This window comes from Adiantum capillus-veneris, chromosome 13, assembly GCF_014529385.1.
Source record: "Adiantum capillus-veneris isolate H3 chromosome 13, ASM1452938v2, whole genome shotgun sequence".
NCBI classification, from domain to species: domain Eukaryota; kingdom Viridiplantae; phylum Streptophyta; class Polypodiopsida; order Polypodiales; family Pteridaceae; genus Adiantum; species Adiantum capillus-veneris.
The window spans coordinates 24,055,161-24,067,633 of NC_140943.1; the positions used below are offsets into that span (position 1 = coordinate 24,055,161).

Below are 12,473 nucleotides of genomic sequence, written 5' to 3' on the forward strand. Positions count from 1 at the left end.
ATTGATTGAAAAGGGTGATTTGGTGTTGCGATACAGCAGTAAGTTGGACAATACCTTTCAAAAAAAGTTTCAAATCGAGTGGAAAGGTCCTTTTACTATTGTGAACAAATTGAAAATGGCACATATCAGTTCGCTAATTTGAGTGGTCCATACCATAAATATCGTGTTAACGGTTATAGACTGATTAAATACATGGCATGTTTGATGACAATCGTGACAAAAACTTCCAGAGAGCTCATTTTTGAGCAAAAGAAAGGACACCTCCATGTTCGAGTGGTCATAACTTCTTCATTTCTCATCTGTCTTTTGCCTATGGATACTCTATGGACATCTACAAGAGACAAGATTCATTATGATGTCATCTTTTTCTCTTTATTTTGAGTCTATTTCATGCTTGAAGGGTTTTTCATAAATTCTCACAGGTGGTTACCACAGGTGTTTTCGGTCATGCTATAGTTCTTCCTTCTGACGGTGTGGCTCGTGCAAAGCTATAGAAGCATTCATTTTCCTACTCATTTGCAAGGTAACAAAATCAACAACCCACCATTAATTAGTGCTACAAAATTCAAATTAAAAGATAGTTTGGGAATGACAAGTCACGATTCTTACGTTTCCAATCGTAAGTTTTGTTGTGCTCTGGTCTTGATGGTGAAGTGGGGAGAAGAAGGTGTCGTAATGTTGTCAAAATGCAGATTGTGCTAGCTCCTTTCCACCACCACCACGTCATACAACCACCTCATAACAATCCCTGCATGAGCAACATGTTATGTGATGTGCTCCCACATCTCTCTCCCTCACAACTTTGTCGAGTTGCTTCATTTTGGCTCCACAGCGTCATGATCTATGAACCTATTAGTTCTTGTCCATTTCTTGCACTTGGCTTGGCAACCCATAAGCTCTAGTGTTGGTTGCGACCTGGTGATGACCGAGCACGAGTACACATGTACACACTTCACACTCAAGATAGAGACGCTTTGGATCTTACCAAGGGTGGTCAAAATATCAAGATGTATAATAACAGTCTTTTTTGATATTAGTGTTAACAAAAGGGACACTTGTTTATCTCAAATGTCAACATGAACCACTACACGAAGGGACAACGAGTACGAAAGACAAACAACAAAAGTCACAACTCAAACTAAAATTGCAAGCCTAACCAATCATCGGGGTTACCCAAAAGGAAGGCATGAAATAACAGAGTCTTGTCAACCACCAATGCACTCAATTATAGAGAATTCATCCTTGCTCAGACACCTTTGCCATGCTTTCCCGCAAGATGAATCGTGTTGCACACAAAGTTGTCTTCTATTAAAATAAGCTATCTAGCAAGCCACACAATATTATATAATGTTATACACAAAGTTGTCTTCTATTAAAAAAAGCTAAAGAAACCAAGGCAACACTAGTTTCCGTTGAGCATCATGACAAGCCAAACATTTCCAAGCAGCTACATGAAGGCACTAACCTTTGCCATGCTTTCCACCAAGATGAAGGGCGTTGCACACTTGTGGACGTGCTACAAGCTATCTAGCAAGCCACACAATATTATATAATGTTATACACAAAGCTGTCTCTATTAAAAACAATGGTTTCCGTTGAGCATCATGACAAGCCAAACATTTCCAAGCAGCTACATGAAGGCACTAACCATATATTTAACCTATGATGCCTTTATATTACTAGAAATCAAAGACAACTTCTTTTTTATGTCATCGATTCTCAAGATGAAACATGGATTAACATGGAGCAAGTTGTCCAGGTTCCCATATTTGCAAAGGTGCAATACAGACATAGAGAGGGCTACAACACATGGAAGACATGGAAGGTACACAACGTTGATGATGGGCAGAGTTATCCATCGAGGAAGTTTCTATAGAAGGTTGCAACTTTAGGTAGAGTTTGATGACTACAAATATTGGGGTCTGGTACGTCGTGTAACCATAACACCATCAGCCTGTAGATTATGTTCTCCAACAACAAGCTCGTTTCCTTGGTTATGTTGTAGGGATACCCCACCTTCGCGTACCTCCTCACCTCTTCCATCATCCCCTCCACCTCCTCCATTATTATGGGCATGTCCACCTTCACCATGCTGGCCGTAAAGATCTACGCATATGAGAGCTTCTTCAACTTGCTCCACACTAGCCCCATCCTCGCCATCAACAGACCGTAACGTTGCTCTCCCTTCAGTCGGGCCACGCAGTCCAAGAACAACTTGGTCATGAATGTTTAGTCATGCATGGAGAAAGAGGGAGGAAGAGAAAGGCAGTGTGTGTGTGTGTGTGTGTGTGTGTCACTGTTAGCACTACGCAATGGAGGGGAGTAGAGTGTGTATAGAGAGAGAGAGAGCTACACCATGGAGGAGGATGGAGCACCCCATGAGAAAGCTCAGATGTGGAGACAATGAGCGTGGGCATGGAGCCCGGACAAATGTGCAGAAAACTAACCCTATGGACCTCTTGAATCCTGATGCATGGTTCACATTCGTGCATGTATGTGTATGTGCAAAGGGTATGCGCAATATTGTCTCTGAAGTCTGAGAATTGAGGCTAGAGGTACGAAGTACAAGAAGATATTAATAAATGTGGTGGTAGTAGACTTTGTCACCTAACTATTGATGGATTGCCCCTCCAAGCTTTCCCACCCAATTATAGAGTTCTTTCCCATAATAGAGATTTTACATGGGTAGGAGTAGAATCCCATTGCTTGCATATGTAAAATGCCAGCACAAATTTACAACTCTGCCAATTTCAATAGAGTTGGAACCATCTGCATTTATTCTTTCTGCAATGTTCACACAACTTGCAGCTTACTAGTGTTGATTCTGATAAAATTGATGATGAGAGGCGAGAAGGGGACACAACAAGTGAACAAGACGGGGAGATTATATGGCCCTAGGTTGTAGGCTCGTCATGGGCTACATAAAATATTTTATTAGAATTTTGAGTGACGTAAGGCACCCATTTGAGTACACTATGAGCCCACACACTCTCGCATTGGTGAGCCATGTTGCTAGCCTTGGCACGAAGTGCAACTACCACATGCTCTCTCTCTCTCTCTCTCTCTCTCTCTCTCTCTCTCTCTCTCTCTCTCTCTCTCTCTCTCTCTCTCTCTCTCTCAACCAGGTTGACCACTTCTATAGAGTCTTCCCCTAGCATAATGATAATGCAACTTGATGTGCTTTGTGCAGGCATGAAAGAATAAATACCATGTGTGTGTATGTTGGGCGGTATGCTCTTTGATTGAAGCTAGTTATATGTGTATGGGGCAATACCGCATATGAAATCATGTGTCACTCTACATTCTAGAAAGTATCTTCTATGTTTGGATACTTCTCTGTACTTTAAAACAATATTACAAGGCTTAAAAGATCTACGAACATAGTGGAAAATTTAAAAATGGTGTCTGCAGACCTAAGAAATAAAATTTGGGCCCACTTAGGATCACCAAAAGGCATTCTTAACTTTCAAACTAATTTTTAAAGGGAGTTTTGATCGTTACTCCTTCTAATGATAGGGCGCATCTGCATGAGACCTATGGAACCCCTCAACCAAAAGTTGGCTCTTTGCTGATCAGCTGCTCGTCAAAGCTCATCTTGAACCATGGGAACTGCAACTTATGAAAAGAAGAGCTCTACTCTTCCCCAGGGACTTATACTGGATCTTTGAGGTCGTTAACCCCCCTTCCTCCAAAGAGGTAAGATGGAGAGGGGGGCTGCTCTCAACAACCCCCCTACCTGGACAACATAGTTAAACCCTCCATTGCACATCACTATCAACACGAGATGGAATGTGTCATTGGGCAAGAAGTAGTGGAGGTATAAATTTCGGATAATCTGGCACAAATGTATCCAACCAAAGTAGCGTGTACTCCTATGGGTTATTCTTCACAAATCAATCTGGACTGGAGAAAGGAGCAGTAGGGTAGAACAGAGTGATGGACAATGCTCTAGGTGCAAGAGGTCCTTGGAGGATATTCCCCATCTTTTCCTGAATTTCCAGTCCAACATTCCTATCCTTCAGCCCGTGATTAATGTCCTGGTTGGAAACAATTGTTGCTAGGTGATTCAGTGAGGATTCTTTCTGAGTTTTGGGCTAGACGCAGGGCAGAATTTTTATGGTTCATTTGGTTAGATAGAAACTCCTCACTCTTTATTAATGCCTATCAGACACCTAGTCTGAAATTTTTATTTATTGGTTATCCATGTGCAGGATGCCATTCTAAAAATAGATCAAGTCAGGATAGTGATCATTGGGCCCTGGGGAGGTAGTGATTCCTTCGACGATGGGTGGAACAATGGCGGGGTGTTGAAGCTCACCATATATTACCAAACCATCGTCCGTGGCATCGAGGTTGCCTATGGCAACGACACTACCAAGCTCCATGGCCGCGCTGTCGATTCCAAGCGAGAGGTAATTATCAGATTACCTCTCGCTTGGAATCGACACTACCAAGCTCCATGGCCGCGCTGTCGATTCCAAGCGAGAGGTAATTATCAGATTATATACTCTTTTCTCATCTATTTATATGATCATTAAGAGTGCTGCTAATTAAGAATTGGGAAAATTACCAAAATACCCCTCTAATTTGAGGAAATTCCCAAAATACCCCTCAAATTTCAAGAATTCCCAAAATACCCTTGTATCTATTTTGGTTGGAATGTTCAAGATTTTCTAATCTTCATTCGTTTTTGACAATTGAGATCCGTTTTTGAGTGCTCAGCATGTAATTTGTCACCAATTACCATCGCAAAAAAGGCAATTATGTCTAAAAATAATGAAGCAATTCATCTCCAAAGCCTACGTAACCAACTCAAATTGTAGTTTTAGCATCTTGTACGCTAGACAATCACTCTTCTTGTGAAGACCTACAGAAAAATTTATTTTTTGAGAAATTTAGTCTCACAACCAAGGGTATTTTGGGAATTTTGGAAAATTTGAAGGGTATTTTGGGAATTTATGATAAAATATCGGGGGCATTTTGGGAATTTTTGAAATTTGAGGGGTATTTTGGGAATTTCCTCAAATTAGAGGGGTATTTTGGTAATTTCCCCTTAAGAATTTATACAGGTTGATTTCGGCTCATCCGGTACTGCTGCCGCTGACATTTCTGTCATCGTCGGTAGCAACTCCGCTTTCTCCGGTGATGACAAAAACATGGGCGTCGTGGCTCTTGGCACTGTTGCCTCCACGGTGCTGCCTACCTTCCCCATGGCCAAAATGGCGACGCCTTACGCCCTCAGGTTGTCGGCTTCTTTGGTAGCTCCGGTACCAATCTCGATCGCCTCGGCCTATATCTCTCCAACTCCGCGATGTTCTAATTACTTACACTGTACACGCATGAATAATCCTATGCACGACATTTGCATTATGCCCCCACCCCCGGGTCTTTCTACTCCTACATTTAACTCTTTTTCGTACCAACAGTTAGTCTCTCTCCTATCCTATGGAACTTCCAACTTAAAGATCTTCAATTATAAACAACTAATTACTCTATCACTCCGTAAGTCACTCTGTCTTAGAATAGAGACCTCATCATCGATCCCTTGCAGTGAAACATTAGAATTTCCCACAGATGTTGCAAGCAAACCTGCATAGCTGCACCAATTTTTCAAGAAAAAGACTAATGATTTACATAAGCTTCTCCATAATCAACTTAATTACATCCAAACTTGTTCCTTGTTACCTGCAACTTATGAGACGGTACACAAAAGACATGACCTTGAACCCTTCTTATTCTAAGACCAATAACTGAGTTCGAACACATCAATTTGTCCTACATTATCGTATTTAAACATGTGCAAACATTCAAGTCGATAAAACAAGTTGATCTCTTTACTATCAATTCCCATCTTCCATGTCTTCCACGAGTATCTCAACACTGACTCTAATTATAGTACAATCAATTTAACATCCTAATTGATCTACCCAAGGATGTCGTTATCTTAAAGAGCACCTCTATGTAGACCATAATGATGGCCTTCAAGCACTTGAAGATTTTGACAGGACACAAAGTCAAGGTATGTTGCCAATCTCCATTGTGTTGTGCTAGTGGCTAAGTTTTGTAGAGTGATGGTTGTCATACATAGCCAAAAATGTATTCCTGATTAACATGCACTCCATGACATAACTTCATTGGTGTACTCCCATCCCACACTGCCACAAGCCCGTATGACCCATTGATCCCATTGAATGAAGCCCCATTGGAGACATAGAGCCGGATAAGAATGATCAGCACACCACCAATGATTCCATCAATATTTGTGGCAGGTCAAAATGGTGTTCTATGAGCGACCTCATCACTATCTCACACAGGGTCAGTCATAGGGGATATAGGGACCAAATTTAGGGATGCGGAGGATGCGGAGCGGCTTTCATCTCAACCATCTGATTGTGCAGTGAACTAGGGGTGAACAAGGGACAACAAGGGTGCCCCAAGTTCACCCATTGTCCACCTGCCGCGTGAGGTGTGAATCAAGTTCGAGGCCTCTTGATTGCCACATAAAAGCCATGTCCTCACACTAGCATGCGTCATTGCCCATGTAGGCATGGCACACGATCACACCCTAATCCACCCGCCCCTAGTTCCCCCACACCTAGTTCACCCCTAGTTCATTGGACGATTTGATGGCTGAGATTAAAGCCGCTTCAAATTTGGTGGTAGATACCCTATGAGTGATATCACCTCTCCAAATTTGGTTGTAGAGACCCTATGAGCGATATCTCTATGTCATAAAATGACAAGGCATAGGGGATGTGCTGAACTGAATGGGGGGATAGCTTGGAAACTATGTTCCATGGGATCTTCATGACCCCAATGTGGTGTGATTGGTTGTGGGGGCTGAAGCATGTAAAACTCGACGCATAGGAATAGCCTTAAAAAAAATAAATAGTCAATTAACGATCGAGGATTTGAACCCACCACCTCATGAATGGAATCTTGATGAGCTAACCATGCAACCCACTGCTTAAGCTTCGTTTACTTGCCTATTGTATAAAGTGTTGAGGAGGACTAGGCCCGAATTTACATTCTTTTGGACCCGATTTTGTTCATGGCTCCCCTAGATATTTGTGGCATGTAATAAAAAGGAGAAACAAAAAAACTAGGTCATTGATTTGTGGCTACCTGCTACCACTCCTACAATGTTAGGTTGTGGAGCCCCTTGCATATACATTTGCACTTTAGCATCGTCGACATTGTCCTTGTGGAGGGATGATGTGAAAGTTTGCATATGTCATTTTTTGTATATGACCTTTTTTTTAGGAAGGCCAATAAGAACAATCAAGTAAACAGAGTTGTTTACATACTAAAGCAAAATAATATTTTAATGTTTTCATAAGAAAATATAAGGCTAGTAAGCATAAGAAATAATAAGACAATTTAAAGAAATGGACTTTTTAGAGGTCCTTAACACTAGTATGGTAACCTAACGGGACATAAAAGTGTCCTATCAAGGTTTTGGAAAAAAAAATCCAAAACCATAGTAGATCTTCTCATTTTGGAAAATCCTTTCATGAGATTATAGTTCAAAGGCTATTACATATGGCAAAATTGAAAATTTTGTAAAATTTCTCATGTCTTGCTCACAACAAGTCTCCAAAGTTCATGGACCAGTACATTTTGCCCAAAACAACCATTTCTTATGGTTGATTTTTGTAGGACATGAGATAAAATTCCCCGTTAACTTCAATGGATTGGTGATCAAAACAAATGGTTAGTTTTGCATCACTATTATTTTCTAAGGCAAACAAAATAGGTACGAAAAAGCTATATTTTTTCCATTCTGCGGACCTATCATCAAAGTTCAAAAATGTTGTGCAGCAGAAAGATTAATGGTGAGATTGATATTCCAAAAAAAAATATCAAGTTCTTTTTAGCTCATAAGGAAACTTTGTGGATAGCACCTAGAAATTTATTTTCATATTGTTCAAATAATTTAAGCAAAAATCTGGTCACTTAACAAGACACAAAAGTGTCCAAGGACATAAAAGTGTCTTGTTGTTAACCCTCACGGCTCACGGACACCCCATCACCTACGACCAACGCGTATTATGTATTTGGTAGAGTCAAGTACCGGGCTTGTCGGACCAATAGGAAAAGGGTAAGAGTGATCGCCGATGAGAGGCACACTCTAACTCGGACATTCAAGGGATTAGTTGGCTAAGCATGGGCGCCCAAGTGTGAATGGGGTGAGCTCATATAAAAGACAACTAAACCTAAAATTCACTCATTCTCTCATTTGTGCAATAGAAGAGTGCTCTTGCTCCATTTCCATCTCCATCTTCTTCTTCTTCACCTCCTTGTGTGTGTGTGTATGTGAGAGAGAGAGAGAGAGAGAGCGATCACCTCCTTGTGTGTGTGTGTGTATGTGTGTGTGTGTGAGAGAGAGAGAGAGAGAGAGCATTGCGGCAGCACGACGACGATGAAGCAGTTGAGCGCGACGTCTCCTTCTTCTTCGCGGCGAGGAAGCCTCCACGGCAGGAGCATAGAGCGGTGAGTGACACACCATTGCCCTCTTTTGAGCTTACTAGTTAAGCTAGTTGTGTGCTTGGAGCCGTCTATGGCTCGCACACAATGTTAGGCAAGGCCCTTGCTTCAATAGTGCGGCAAAGAGCGCACATTTTTGGCGCCGCTGTCGGGGAATCGCCCTGCACTAAGCCCAAGAGGCACTTTGTGCTTCTCCTATGAGTTGTTTGTAGTAGGAAAGAAGAGGAAGAGGAAGAGGAATGAGTTATTTTTCTGCAAGCTGTTAATTTCTGTATTGTCTGCAAGTTCTGTGATTTCTTCATAATGTTGTGTTTTCTGTTTGCACACAGTCTTTGCACAATTAGTAGTCGTTCGCTTGTTCGCTGTGAATGAATAAGTAGGAAGGCAGTTAGCAATTTCTATTTGCACACAGTCTGTACACAGTTTTCTGTCAAGGTTTGCCTACACATAGTCTTTGCACAGTAAGGTAGTGAGAGAGGAATGTAAAGAAAGAGGATGCAAGAGAGCTACACAAGACAAGCACAAAGCTCACAGAGATGGAAAGCTTCTTCTTCTTCTCTACAGAAAAGAGAGTACAAAATGACTAAGTGCTAAAGCTGAAAAGTAGCACATATGTACATGCGGTCACTAAGTGTGAACTCGCTAGAAGCGTACTAGTCTGGCACTATAAGTGTAGTCCAGCTGTAGAATCACTGGCAGAGATCCTCCGTGTCGGTCACCTAACGCGCCAGTGAGTAAATGCCGTAAGCGGCCAAGACCCGTAGTGGATGCCAGCTCAAGGTGTAGAGCTCGACATCTCAACACTCCCCCTCGAGCTCTGCATGTCGCAGAGTCCAAGCATAGTCCGGAAACGTCGAAGCTTCTCAGCTCCGAGGGCCTTGGTAAAGATATCCGCTATCTGCTCCTCTGTGCTGACGTAGACCAAGTCGATGTCGCCCACCAACACTCGCTCTCGAACGTAGTGGTAATGGACCTCTATGTGTTTGATCCTGGCATGGAACACTGGGTTCCTAGCCAACTGCATGCTGCTGAGGTTGTCACAATGGATGAAAATCTGTTGGTCCACCTGCACTCCCAAGTCCTCAAGTAATGTGCGTAGCCAAGCTACCTCGCACACCGCAACTGCTGCACCTCTGTACTCGGCCTCTGTGCTCGATAAAGCAACCGTAGGCTGCTTTTTGCTGCTCCAAGTAACAGCAGCACTCCCAAAAGAGAACATGAAGCCACTCGTAGATCTCCTATCAACAATGCTACCTGCCCAATCTGCATCTGTATACCCATACAATGCTAATGGTGCATCTGCTGCATAGAACAATGCGTAGTCAAGAGTACCTTGCACATACCTAAGTGTGCGTCGTACTCCATCCAAATGTGGCTTCCTCGGAAGTTTCATGAACTGACTCTCTAAGCCTACTGTGTAGCTCAAGTCTGGCCTCGTGATAGTCAAGTAGATTAGACTACCCACAATCTTCCTGTACATGTTGACATCCTCAACAACATCACCCTTCTCTGCACTCAGCTTTGCATTCACATCCAAGGGAATAGAAATTGGCTTACAATCAGCCATACCATACTTTGACAACATGTCCAAAGCATACTGTCTCTGTGATAGCCATACACCCTCTGGAGTCCTGATCACTTCAATGCCAAGAAAGTAGCGCAACTCGCCTAAATCTTTCATTTCAAACTCCTGTTTGAGAAGACCCTTCACATGGTCAATCTCCATAGCATTGTCACCAACAATAATAAGGTCATCTACATATATGGTAATGACCACAATCCCCACATCACTCTCACGTACATAGAGTGAATGATCAGCATGAGCTCTCCTAAAACCAATACTGACAAGATACTTGGCAATCCTGTCATACCATGCTCTAGAGCCCTGCTTCAAACCATACAAAGCTTTGAGAAGTCTGCATACATAATCTGGGTAACCTGGATCGACATAACCAGGTGGCTGATCCATATACACTTCCTCTTGCAACTCACCATTCAAGAAGGCATTCTTTATATCCATTTGATGCATAATCCATCCTCTAGATGCAGCCACTGCTATGACAGCTCTCACTGTCGTCATCTTTGCCACTGGAGCAAAGGTCTCCTCATAGTCTATGCCATATGTCTGTGCATAACCCTTTGCAACCAGCCTTGCCTTGTGACGCTCAATGTTACCATCAGCCTTATGCTTGGTTTTATACACCCATTTGCAGCCAATAGCTTTCTTGCCACTTGCCAATGGCACCAACTCCCATGTGTCATTTGCTTCCAATGCAACCATCTCTTCATTCATTGCATCATCCCAATGCACATTTCCAACTGCATCCTCAAAACATGTGGGCTCCACATCCTGTATCACCTTAGCCATGTAGGCTTGGTGATGCGCTAGATACCCATCATAAGTCAATTTCTGAACTGGATTTCTGACTCTATTAGATCTGCGCGGTCCTGGGTCACTCCTTTGCCCTCTAGCATCTTCTTGTACTTTCCTTACACCAGGTGTCCTGACAGCCGGAATTCCAAATTCCTCATCAAGACTTTGTTCAGAACCATCTGAATCCATGTCTACATGTGAAAAACCTGATGATGCATCAACCATAAAGGGAGGTTCATCAACCTTTTCCTTTCCTTTTCGTGATACATTCCCTGTACCTGTTGGTGGAGTAACTTGCGTACGTAGTCTACCATTCCATGGTTTCTCAACAGAGCCACGAGAAGAGGACTCTTGTGGTCCACTCAAAACTTGTGACTGTGGCCTCACATTTTGTACAACCACATCATCTTTTACATCAGCCCCAATAGTGCCATGTGCATTGCTGTACCAGCTGCTCATCTCATCAAAGACTACATCTTTGCTCACTCGTAATTCTCGTGTAGTAGGATTGTAGCACCTGTACCCCTTTGGTTCAAGGGAATATCCCACAAGAATACATTTCTCTGCTTTAGGATCCAATTTCCTACGCAACTCATCTGGTACATGCACGTAAGCTATGCAGCCAAACACTTTCAAGTGTGCCAAATCAGGCTTTGTACCTGTAAACTTTTCCTCAGGTGTTACATCATGCACCGCAGCTGTAGGTGTCCTGTTCATAATGTACACAGCTGTATTTACAGCTTCAGCCCAGAAATGATGAGGCATGTTCTTCTCATTCATCAATGCACGTGCAACCTCTGCAATGTGCCTGTTTTTCCTTTCTGCGACCCCATTCTGCTGTGGAGTATATCTGCATGTAAACTGCCTGTGTATACCATGCATTCGCAGAAAATCTGAAAAATCATTGGAGAAGTACTCTCCCCCTCCATCTGACCTCAATGTCTTGATTTGCATATCTGTCTCCTTCTCAATCATGACTTTGAAGTCTTGAAAGTGACCAAACACTTCACTTTTGTTACGCATGAAGTAGACCCATACTTTCCTTGTATGGTCATCAATGAAAGAGACATAATACCTGCAACCATGTATACTTGCAGTATCGGTTGGACCCCAAACATCTGTGTGCACCACCTCAAGTGGCTTTTTACATACATTGCGCTCATGTGGAAATGAGCCCTTTGACTGTTTTCCAAACTGGCATGCTGCACACACATTATGCATACCATCCACCTTGAATTTGGGCAAACCTTTTACAATCTGTTTTGATTGCATGTTGCGCAATCTCTGCTCATTGACATGGCCAATGCGTTTGTGCCAAATGTCAACATCAGCCACAACACCTGTGCCCTGTGCAAATAATGCAGCTTTTACCTCAGGCATGTCTACATTCAGCGTAAACATTCTGCCCACACATTTGCCCTCTGTGATCAGCTTACAGCCATTCTGGAAATCTTCCACATAACAGCCATTTGGATTGAAGCGAACCTGCAAACCCTGCTCAACCATTTGTCCAACAGAAACAAGATTCTTTTGTAATGTTTGGGACATGAAGTACATCTGCTAAGTACTTTGATTTCCCACTCTTCGTATTTAGAGGTATGTCCCCTACATG

The 12,473-nt window shown here is 42.6% G+C and overlaps 1 pseudogene; it reads left to right on the forward strand.

Moving 5' to 3' along the window:
• The first annotated feature begins 1,741 nt into the window (after nucleotides 1–1,741).
• On the forward strand, nucleotides 1,742–5,320 carry LOC147443711 (jacalin-related lectin 9-like; annotated as a pseudogene).
• Nucleotides 5,321–12,473: the final 7,153 nt, after the last annotated feature.